Source organism: Pseudopipra pipra, chromosome 13 (genome assembly GCF_036250125.1).
Source record: "Pseudopipra pipra isolate bDixPip1 chromosome 13, bDixPip1.hap1, whole genome shotgun sequence".
Lineage (NCBI taxonomy): Eukaryota > Metazoa > Chordata > Aves > Passeriformes > Pipridae > Pseudopipra > Pseudopipra pipra.
In genome coordinates, this window is record NC_087561.1 from 12,938,238 (window position 1) to 12,950,540 (window position 12,303).

Below are 12,303 nucleotides of genomic sequence, written 5' to 3' on the forward strand. Positions count from 1 at the left end.
GGCAACACCATGCTGCATGCAAACTGTGCACTGACACAGGGGCCAGACCAGAAAGCACCCAACACTGTTCAGTAATGTTCCTAACTTCAGTAACAGTGATGTCCAATACAACAGCTGGAAGAGTTATTCTTGCACACCACAGCAGCTCTATGTTTCTACACTGATCCAGGTCTGCTGACTGGTTAACACTCATTCCTTTCTGTCATCTGAAAAATAAAGACAACTTTTCATATGTCTTAGTGTTTTTTCCTTTCCAAAGTTTTGTCTGTGATTGATGAAGCTGCCTCACACACTGTCAGAACTCACTTGAACTAATAAACAATGGAAATGGCTTTATAAATGCTAGTGCTAGATCCATCCTCCTTACAGCCTAAGGTGTGCTCTTTCCTGGGAGCCCATGATGTACTACTTGCCATTTTTCATGTTGATTATTTAACATTTTATACCTTTTATCCATTCTATGAACATTTTGTCCTAATTGCTCAGCTGTTTGTTGATTATCCTGCTGCAGTTTGTCAGATTCTTTTATCCATTAATCTGCGAGACCCTTCAGTTGCTATTCATCTGATAAGGAAGTTTTTAACCACTTTAGAAGCTAAATTCTTCATATCCTGAGGTTTAGGGGCATTCTGCTCTGTGTAGTTGCTGCTTTATAACTAGATGGGCAAAAAACTTGTTCAGCAAAATGCAGTCCTTCATCCTTGTTTGCTCAGTCCGTGGGGAAGCACGCCTGACAATGCCTATGGGATTTCTGCCACTTGTACTGAGCAAGGTGAGACCTGCCCCACTGCCTCCTGCTCTTCTCTGCACAAACTGGAGCACATCTTATGCAAGGCTTACTCCATGGGAACCTGAACCACCTGTAAAGCAGATCTCTGGTTTATGTGGATGTATTTTGACAGAGGCAATTAAAGCTGCACAGGCCACTGCACATCAGGAGGCTGCAATATCTGACTCATGTTCAGCACCCTCCACCACTAAGGTACAGAGGTGCTTTTGCCACATGTCCCATTCCAGCTCTAACTCTCCGAGTCATTCATGTCAGGGTCCATTTTGCCAACCCAGAGCTCGATACACACCATCCTGTGCTTTATTGAACACATTGTATTTCAAGGAAGCCTGACTGGTGCGTTATGCCATTGGCCTTCCTCCAACAAGATAATCCAATTTTTCTGATTTCCAGACTAAAGATACTCATTCCTTTTGACAAGGAGTTGTGGTGTCAATAAGATTTGAGATGCACAGACAATAGCCTGTAACACGGTATCTTTCTTTTTGTGCCAAATTGGCACTTTTTTCCTGGCTGACAGAGACAGACCATGCGTGAGGAGGTTTCCTGGGTCCAGATAACCCAGCATTGCAGTTTGGGCTAGGGCTGGCTTCAATTTGACTGAGCTGCCTGCTTTCCTGTACCCTGCTCCCACTGCCTGGTTTTCTCTAAAAGCTTAGCTGGAGGATGACTCACTCCAGTGAACATCAGAATAAAATCCTGCATACAATTAAATGTGCTGAACAGTGCTCTTAGCTAGGCAGAGCAGTAGGGCTGGGTAGTTTTGGAATTAATGCCACATTCTGTTTATCAGGACTCTGGCCTTCAATACCTAGTATTGCTACTAAATATTTTACCTCTTGTTGCACTAATTGAACCTTTTGTCTGTTGACATTCAATTCTTCCTCCTGGATTGCAGCCAAAACTTCCAGGCTGCTGATATGCTTGTTCTTCTGAATTTCCTCAATTCAGGTGTGAGCCACATATGATGTCAAATGCTTCTTAGACCTGCAGGCTAATTTCTCCCACATTTAGGTGATGTGTATGTGACAGACCACAGGAACTTGTAAAATCCTTGAAGAACTCATGTGAATTTTTTTTCCCCCCTGAACTGTAAAAAATAAACTTTTACCAACATTTCTCTGCTAAAGGGCTGAAGAAAAATGTGTTTGCAAGATCTATGACCAAAAACCACTTAGCTCCTTGTACTGCTGCAGCCGTAATTTCTGGCATTTTAACAAGAAGAGGTGATGTTTGCAGAGTTACAGCATTTAATGCTCTGAAATCCACACTCAGATGCATCTTTCTATTTCCCTTTAATACCAGCCACACAGGGGAATTACACACACTGGGTCATTGCACTGGCATTCCTTGATCCACCAGGCTTTCTGGGCTCGCTTGGGTACTTACATCACTTCTGCAGTCTTGGATCAAGCCCTGCTATTAAAGCAAAGGCATTAATCTTTCCATACTCCAACTTATCTCAAGCTTATACCTGCAGAAAGGTAACTGACCCTCATTCTGAGGTGTTCTGACTATTTCAGGAGCCTTTACAGGAGAACATCATTTTGTAGGTAAGGTAATTATGAGTCTTTCTATTTCTGTATTATGCTTCCACAGTTAGTCAGATCTAAAGTAACCTATTTAGTTTAAGGAATAGGCTGCTGAAAAGCCCATTTTTTATCCTGCACATGATGCTGAATACAAAAAAATCTCAAGCACACTCTCCAGTAAGCAGTTTGCACTGGGAGTGTGTGTAGAAGCAGAGCTGACACACTCCCTGCACCAGAGGAGACCATTGTACACTTGTGTCTGTATGGTGTACCTTATGGGCAGCCACACTCTTGCAAAATAGTAGTTTCAATAGTCACTGAGGCACCAGAATCTAATAACAGTTTGGGCTCCCAGCAGCTTGTTTTTCATTGCTGTTGCACAGTTCTGCCAATTTATGCATTAAGACACTAATAGGTTTTATATTCCATCTAGCCAGATCTTCTCCCAGGCTTTAGTTCCCTCCAAACCCTATTTCATGTCTACTTCAAATGCCATTTCCAAGATTTATCCAGTCCAGACAAAATATCCTCTGCCTTCCCGCGGGCAGAGAGCCACATACTTTGGGACTGTGAAGGTCCCTCTCATCCTCCACAGCTTTGGGTTTGTTTGTCCTCAGGAATCCTGATTATAATGAATATTGCTGGCATCAATTGCTTTGACTAGATTTTTTTCTAGTTCATCTTCTTTCCAGAGAATCCTTCCGTCCCACCCGGCATGTCTTTCCACTCCTGCTCCTCATGTATGTTAGCAACGTTCCCAGGTCCCTCAGTCATGCCTAACATCCAGCACTCTGATTCTGAATCCCAGTTCATTATCCATAGCACCTCAGACTCCTCAGCAATGGAGCAGCAGATATCCCAGGAGCTGTTTTCTAGCAATACATGACTCCAATCCCTCCTTTGATTTTTAATTTTCTTTAATTTTTTTTTCTAGCTTAGGCACAAAACCAGTTCAAAATCTCAAGTCATCACAACCATCATAACCTAGTGCCTCTCACAACTTCTGGAGCTCAGTGTCAAGCAGAGTCCAGTTAGTGGGCAGTCATTCACTTCTACCTCCAGGATTTACCAGAATTGGTTTAACTGGGATGTTCTCCTAAAGCCACAATCTGCTCCACACAAATATCCCTATTTGAAGTCCCAATTCCATAGTGAAAGCTCAGCCTTGAGTGGTAACCAACTCCATTTAACTGCATCTTTCAGTGGTCTCTCTTTCCCACCAGTCCATGTCTCCCTAAACTAACAGCATTCTTTACCCTGATGGGATCCTCCCATGCTTGTAGCTTATTACACAAAGCAGCATAAATTTCCAAGGTATGTTCTGGTGAAATGGGACCATTCTGAATGTCTCCATTCCAGTCACCAGGGTCACTACTCCTCTGGTTTGTACTGCAGTCAGTATATCCAGTTTAGCTGACAACTTCTGTTTATTTTTCTCACTAGCTTTCTCAGTGGAGTCTCAGAATTCAAGTGTTTTTGTTCACTCTGTGTGGCAATGATTTGATTTCTGTTCCTGCTCTGCTCAGGCTCTCACAGGCTCGCTCTCATGGACCTGACTGCTGGGTTACCACCAATCTGCCACAGGTAAAATGCAGCCTGATGATGCATTCAGACACCCCGTTCCCCACCAGGGCAGAGCAGAATAAAAATGGCTTGACTAATACCTCCTTTACTAACCAAAACTCGAGAGGCTGACAAGTGCTAGTGCTGCCCTTGTATCAGACAATTTTGGGGCATTTACATGTGCATTAAGATGCTCAAATGCCAAAGCCAAGGGAAGACCAAGCCTGTCAGTGGTGAATCTTTGTCCAGATCCCTGGGGTAGATGCATGTTCTGCCTACTGGTGAGGACTATAGCGTCCATACTCTATTATAGCCTCTTTTTTCTCCTTGTATAGCTTAGTTTCAAAGAAAACCACTTCTGATCTGCCAGTTCAAGCCCCTTTTTCTAGGGTTAACTTTGCAAATATAGCAGTGGGTATGACTGTATCATGTACAACTAAATGATCATTCTGAGAAACAGATCCCAGTTCCCAACAGTTTTCCAGCCTACTCACTTCAGATCTACCAAGTTACTTTGAGTGGGCAAGAGACAATGTGTGACTAAGGCACTCATGGAAGTTGTGCTGTAGCCAGTGTCACTCTCTGTATCATGACCCTTCTCAAGAATTATGTCCTCACCTTAGCTCTTCCTTGCCCATCCAAGCTGCACAACTCCTTCAAAAATGTGTTGTTGAAGAGGTGAAGCATGGATAAATAGGTCTTCCTGCCCTTCCAAGGATCATGCTGCCCTTCCCTGTCTGTCAGCCAGGGTCTAGGGGCTGAAGGACCATGTGGAGTAGCAGCTGCCTGTGAGGGTTTGCCTGCCCCATGGGAGTCCTTTTGTAGTTTGGGGGTCCCTGATGATGCTGCTTCCTCTTGCAAGTCTGAATGGGGAAGTTGTGATCTCCCATGCTACACTGTGGCAGTGGTGCTGCATGTACAGTGAAGGACTCCGTGATTTGTGGTGCTATAAAAGCTGAAAACTCCATCATTGCCTTTTATATATAATTGAAAACACAATAATTGACTGCAGTGTCAAGTAAAGAAGGCAGCAGCACCCTTGGAAACACACACACTTGTTCGCACGCACACGTGCACACACAGCCTCCTGCTGCCAGCCAGGCAGTGCTGCGTGACTTGTCTTAATAGAAAGCTTAAAATAAATCAGAATTATTTCCAGATTAGAGGGAAAAAAATCCTGTGAAGATGTTTCAGTCAAGCACAGAGAATACAAAGAGAGCAGTCTCTTTGCCAGTCAGCACAGCTTTTGCTTTCCTCTGGTCCTTTGCTCTCTGTCCTCCTGCTCCCACAAACTGGTTTAACCTTTTTTGTCTGAGGCAGGTGAACACACAACATTGTAAAGCTGCTGCATCCACATCACTGTGTCTGTGAGCAAGTTACGTGTTTCCCAGCCATTCCCTTTTAATTTTCTTGACAGAGGTCTCAGCCAAGCTCACCAAACCAATGTGATTCTTTTCTGAACTCAGTTTCAGCAGCTGAAAATACCCATCTACAGCCACAGTGTCCAAGACGATGAACTCTGTTCCTCCTGGTATCAACTGGTCAAGTCCTAACCCTATGAAGCCCTTTGACCCATGACCGTGTTGCCTGACAGAGTTCATAGCAGGAACCAGGAATGCACGGGAGCACTGTCAGCATCTTTGCCAGCTCAAGGGTCCCAAATGCATCACAACGTCTCTCACAGGTGCTCCCACCTCTGTTTGATGCTCTGAATGCCTCCATTTCAGAGCAGTGTGAAAAAGTTTTCTCTTCTGTGGTGGGGAAGCCACTGCAGGCAATTCACTAATTTCAGTGTCAAAGCACACGGGGATCTTGCATGACTTCCCTGATGCTTCCACTGGAGGATGAAGCCTGGAAGACCTGCTGTATGGTAGCGTTTAGCACAGCACACGAGGACAGGGCATTGAAGGGGATGGGAAGAATGATCGAAGAGGGACAAAGGCTGAAAGAAAACCAAACACCCCCCCCCGCCCCAAAATGCCACCAACATCCTCCACTTCAGCTATTTAAATTAGGAGAATATTTCATTTTTGTCTGCCCAAGTGTGTTGTTTTGTTTACCTCAGGGACTTTTAGGGCAAATTATAGAAACAGGCCAGTTTACTTCACTCTCATTTTTAGACAGTTTCACCTTCAGCTTCTTCTGCACAAACAACGTGCTACAATTTGGGGGTTGCAAAGGCTTCAGGGAAATATTGATTTCCTCACAATAACACTAAAACAGTTCGACCCAACATTTTCTGAAGGCTTTTACAAAACATACATTTTGAGGGACAAGTTTGGCTTGACAGACTTTTTTAAAGAGAGCTGCCTTTCTTGCAGCTGCCTTAGAACAGTTATTTACCACTTTTTATTACAGAAAGAGAATTCTTGATGCTAGAAAATTTTTCTCAGGTAAATCCCTCCAAAGTTTCAGATTATCTGGCTACGTGAAAACCTGCATTGTAACGCAAGAAAAATTCTAATTATTCAGCTAATTAAAAAAGACTTAATTATAATAAAGAATAATTAATTTCTTTTGATACTTACAACTCAGACACTCCCTTGTATACCTCAGGGGTCCAGAAGTCTTAGCAAATGCAACAATGGGAATTGCTCCTTAGAAAAACCAGCTCTCTAAGGCTTTTCTCAGCTTGGCAATAGTTCTGTATACAAGAGTAGGGACTGATGGCCAATAGTATAGCTGGAGATTCCTGAGCCATCAGATCTCAAATGCAGAAGGTCATATGCCACCTCTTCTATCAAAAGTGTTCCAAAAAAAGACACCAAAGTATCACGAACTGCTATACTACGAGTGCACTACTGCACTACGTGCACTGCAGCTCATCTCATCTTGCCATCACAGCCCCAGTCGCAGCCCCCCGTGGAGTACCACTGGACTAGGAACTCCAGAGCCAGCCTTCCTTTAAACCTCTCTGTCCCACGGTTTCATCACAGACTTCCAGTCTATTCCTGCCTTGTGAAACTGCTCCGTGTCATCCAGTCAGCTGACACTCCAGGAGCAGAGCTACTCCTCTACCACACACAGGAGCTTTAATGTACGTTCTGCCACAGCTGCACTCGCAGGGGGCACTGGTGATCACAGCTAAACCCTGCAGAGATGAGTAGCTCAGATGGACACACAGGGTCAGGAGATGCCAAGATGGGAAGGAGGCTGATGCCTACACTCAGAACCATCACAGTGACCTTTTTCCTCATTTTATGCCATTTGCCTCAACTACAGAGCCCTCCCTGATCAGTTTAATTCAAGGAAACAGATCTCAGCTTCAGTCCTCCCTGCCTCATTTAGCCCAGTGAGCTGGGTGGCAACTGCTTTGCCAGTTGCTCCCCTTAGCCACGAAAACAATCCATGAAGGATGTGGACTCCACTTGCACACTGGTTCCCCACATATGGAGTGTCAATTTGCAGGGGGTAGCAAACAGACGCCCTAAAGACCACTGACAAATATTGAGTACACTCATATGTTACTAACCTTGAGATTAAAGGTTGCAGTGCCGGGCCTCTGGGTCTGCCAAGACAGGAGGTTATTTCTTGGGACATTTGCATTTTTCCAAAGTTAGATAATAGAAATGACTTGATTTTGTGAAGGCCTGCAAACAATTGCTCTGTGAGATCAATATCAGATAACATATTACTCTAGCATTCAGTACACCTTCACTTTTATGTGTTCTCCCTTTCCAGGCCCAAGTACCAGTGGAAAGCAGGCACTGGGAAGCATGATGTGCCCAGGGAGAGCCTGCTGACATGCAGCCAGCAGATACTGAAGATCCATGCTATGCTGACTTTTCCTCCAGAAAGCATTTTAAAAGGAGAGATTTCTGAGAGCTTTGGAGTCTCTCAGGTACAGCATCTTAGCCTTAGACTCTGTGACACCCCAGCAGCACTTCTATCTCTCTATATTTCTTACAACATGTCATGTAATAGGATCTTTCCCCATCCCTGCATCCTCTTGGAGGTTTCTGGAGATCAAGGCAGGACAATAACAGCCACACATACTGATGGACACTCAATGGAACTGGTGGTTAATACTACTCATAAAGAAGGACAGATTTGCCCCATTTCTGCTCTTGGTGGTGCACTAAATCCCAGTGAAAGCAATTGTGCCATCTCATTTCTTGCTCAAGGCTCTAAATCTCCTCTCCACCCATTCATGTGGCATAGATAAGAGCTGCATTTACATCCCCGCAGTCACACCCCACTGCACAAGAAGGTAAAAAGCCACTTCACTCAGGTTTGTTAGTAATGCAAGACTCTTTCCCACAACAATAAACTTCTTTCTGCCATCTTTGATGATGAAATAGGAAAATTCAATTACATTTCAATCGCTAATAAAATTCACTTATCTTTCATCTTTTTCTATTTTTAAATTATACCTTCATTTGCTACTTTTACAGGATCTTTTCCCTCTTACTATTCAGTAAACCTTGTCTGCATCCTCACTCATCTCCTCCTCTGAAGAATTAGGTAGAATTAATAAGTTGGGATATTTGAATAAAATCCTTTTTATTTCATGGCCTGATTTTACTTCCATAAACTCTGCATTTATAGCAACCTCATAAATTACCAACATATACAGAAAATAAATACTCCTTGTCTCTCCTACTAAGCCTGCAGACTTAGCAAACAGATCTCTCAAAATCACAGGAAAAGGAAAGGATATTTTCTCTTCGACTCATTCAACTGGAAATACAATTTTGAGAAAAGCAAAGCAGTGTTTCCCTTTCGCTGTTTCCATTTCATTTGGGCTGATAAATGCCTCTGGGACATAGCATTTCTGGTTTCACCTCTTCTCAGCTGTCTGACTTTCTCTCTTTCCTTTTCTTTCTTTCTCCCTCTCCCCTGCTTTTTCAACTGGCCTAAAAATAAGTGGCACCTGGCAGCTGCAGAGTGGTGGCTGTCATAGGGGTTGTTTTTATGTGACCTTCTGTTCATGGCAGAGGAGGACTGGTTTCCTTTAGACAGGTGTTGAGCAGGCTGGCTCTTCACTGACGACATGAACCAAAGGATGTTCCAGAAGATGTCAAAGTCCTGTGTTTCAGTAGGCAGCAGATGTGAATGACGGGACTTTACTGAAAACAGCCCCATCCAATAAAAGCATGTTAAGACTTTGAAAAAGAAGAAAGCCACTGTGAATTCATGTCCTTCTTTGTGCTTCTGCTGGCAGCAAGGCACTGAATTAGTGTGAAAATTGAGCAAAAATTAATCTTTGCCTCATAATCCATTATTTAAAAGGGAACACTCACTCACTATAATTTTCAAGTCACTGCTACAGCAAAGTCATTCTGAAATCTGTAAGTTTGCCATAGGGGAAAAATAGCAACATAAGACTAGGTCTTGAGATTTGCCAGAGTGCCAGACTCTTAATCTGCTTACTGCATTTACCATTTGCAATTTTGCATTGTAGTCAGAGCCTCCCCAAGGTCACCCCAAACATCTCAAAGCTCTTAACCATCTGCCTCTGGTTCCTAAAAATTAACGCAGAGATGGAGAGAGAAAGACTATCTGACTTGTTAGGGTCACTCATTTACCACAAAGAAAAGCCCCTCTGCCAGCTGCACTGAGAGCAGAGCCCTGGGCAGCCATGGCAGCAAACCAAAACCCTTTGGTCCTCACAGCTAAGGCCAAGGCCACACCACATCTCTGTCCCTGAAGCATCTGGCTCCATGCTCCTGTAAGGAAATGATAGGCAAGCTGGGATCCCACGTGCCAGCTCCACCAGCACTCACCTCTGCCAGCCCCAAATCCTGTTGCAGGAAGAGATATGGGACTCAGAACCTCTTCACACCTGCCATGGCTTGACTGCTCATTGTGCAGAGAGCCTCAGGCACAGCCTTTGTTCAGCCAGGGTTTCCCTTCAGCACAGCTGCCTCTTTCACATCCATTTTTTGGTCTATACCATGCTTAAAATGAGCAGAGTTGTGCAAGAGACAAACTACACAGCTGTGCTTCATTTGTCATACAACTGCCCACTGCTCTCCAGCTTTCCATGTGATTTCAGAGAGCAGGAATAAGGTTGAGAGGATAAATCAAACAGATAAACAGTCTTGTGGCTACAGGAAGCAACCACAGATCTTTGGGAAGGCTTGAACCAGGTCACTGAATCGCTCTGGGTCTACTTTCCCTTCCTGAAGCATGGCAGTAAACACATTCCTTGCTTATGTATGTAGATTGTGATGCTGTTTGGGCTCCTGCTGGATGTTTTGCAACCCGGGATGCCAGGCACTGTTGGAATCCATAAGATTTAACGTAATATAACAACAGTACTAACAACGAAATACATATGTTTCTGAGCATGACACATACACACAAATCCAGCTCCTGCTATGACACAAGAAAGGACTAGCAGAGAAATTTGTATTTTGTTTCTGCTTTTAGGAAAAAGCAAAGGAAGCAAACAATAATGGTAGACTATAAAACAGCAATAAAAAGAATGGAGATTAGACTGCAGCATGCAGGCACTTAAAAAGAAATAAATAGTAAAAAAAGTCTAAATTTGTTTCAAATTGGTTCTGAAAAACAAATCTGAGACAAAAAAATCCCCCTGCTCCCCCCCCAAAAGCCACAGGCTACCTAAAAATGATACAATGGAAGGAAAAGACTGATGAATACTTTGAGAATGCGTTAACTTTTGAAAAGCTTGAATATTCAAACTGGAATAAAAATATTCCTTCAATTAAAAATTATTAAAATTAGCTCAAAGTATTTTTTTGGTGTGTTCTCTGCAAGAATTTAATAGGATCTAGTACTCAGCAAAGCTTTGAAGCAAAAATAACGTCTCAGGAGCTCATTACGCATTAAATCCTATCAAAAAGCAGAATCCCACTATGAAATTAACACAATTTGCAAATCATTATTGCAGGTTACTCCTTCCCTTGCTCTTTTGGTCACTTTTAACTTGAATCTGTGATGTTGTGAAAAGCAACAATAACAAAAAACACTCACAGAAAAATGGTGATTGTAACTGAAACATCCTGAGCTGTGACCAGTGTGGTACTGCAGTCACACAGAACAACACACACAGGAGGAGTTGTCAGGAAATCCGAGAGGTAAAGAGTGAAGTGAATCAAGGGATATGGATCAAAATTGTGTTTGGGTACTTTTAATATGGTAGGAAATGTTAAATCTTGTGCCTCCCTGGGCTTCTGTAAATGTAGTGGTGTAGTTTTCAGTTTTCAGCCTGAGTCTTAACATGGCTGAATTAATTGGTTATTTTATAGGATGTGTTCGCTCACAAGTATTCATGAAATATGAAACACTGGACAAAGTCTCCTTTTAATGAAATGCTGGTTCTTGTTTCCTCTTTTCTGAATTGGAGGAAGAGAAAAAAAGGACAATCAATACCGTCTGAAACAGTGATAGCTCATTAAAATTCTAGGCTGTCAATACAGAATATGTCTATCACTTTGGAGGCTACTGAAGTGTTGGTGGTAATGGCACTTTACTACTGTATTTGCTAAAGTACTTGTGGTGCCTGCTAAAACTTATCAGGTGTTGGCTGCCTTCAGCATTTCTGGGGGCCAAAAGGAGGAGACAAGAAAGGGAGAGTCATCAGTCTCCCAACTGTCCTCAGTTAATGTGAAAACCAATGTAGCTGAGTTGGGGGATTCATCTCCTTAGAGCCCAGCTGTTATTTTTAATGCAGTATGTGGAATATTAAACTGTTTATCTTGTTATTGAAGCCATAAGAAGGCTCTTTCATGTCATCATTTCTATTTTATTTTGTTTAGAGTCCTTCATTAACTTTTCATATGAAAGATCTGTAATTTAGATCTTCAAAGAACTTTCAAAATGTAAGTTTTAGGGACGACAAGTGCTGTATGTGTGCAGTTCTATTCTGATGGCAAAGTCAAATTGCAAAAATACCATCAAGAATGTTTCTTCCTTTCCTTTTTTATTTATGAGTAAAACACAGGGGATTTCTCTGGGGAAAAAAGAATTATTCTGACTTGATACTAATCAGCACAAGCAGAAGGCTAAAACAGTGCTGCCTCTGAAAGGCTTTATCATCTATGGTCCAGGGCAAAAAGCCCTAAATTAATTAGAGGTAGTTTAAGACCAGGAATATTCAGCATGTAAGTATTGGGTTTGTTTTGCAATCCTAATTCTAAGCAATCAAAACCCGAAAGTCCTTCAAACCTGCAGGGGTTTCAATCCTCCTGTTAGGTCAGGGAACATGGCCTGATTTTTGGACACCTGGGAGCAGAGAAAAACCCTGGCCAGTGCTGTTAAGCTTTATTTCTCTGTTATAGTGTTCAGTCCTGATAAGAAGTGCAGCTTGGAAGACCATTTCACCGGGACATTTCATCAGCAACCACAGCAGGGTTCAGAAGCTGTATACCAAATCCTTGCCCCACAGAAGTCTGCACCAACATCCTGACAATCCAAAAAGGTTTATTTTACTACATCCAAAGGCGATAA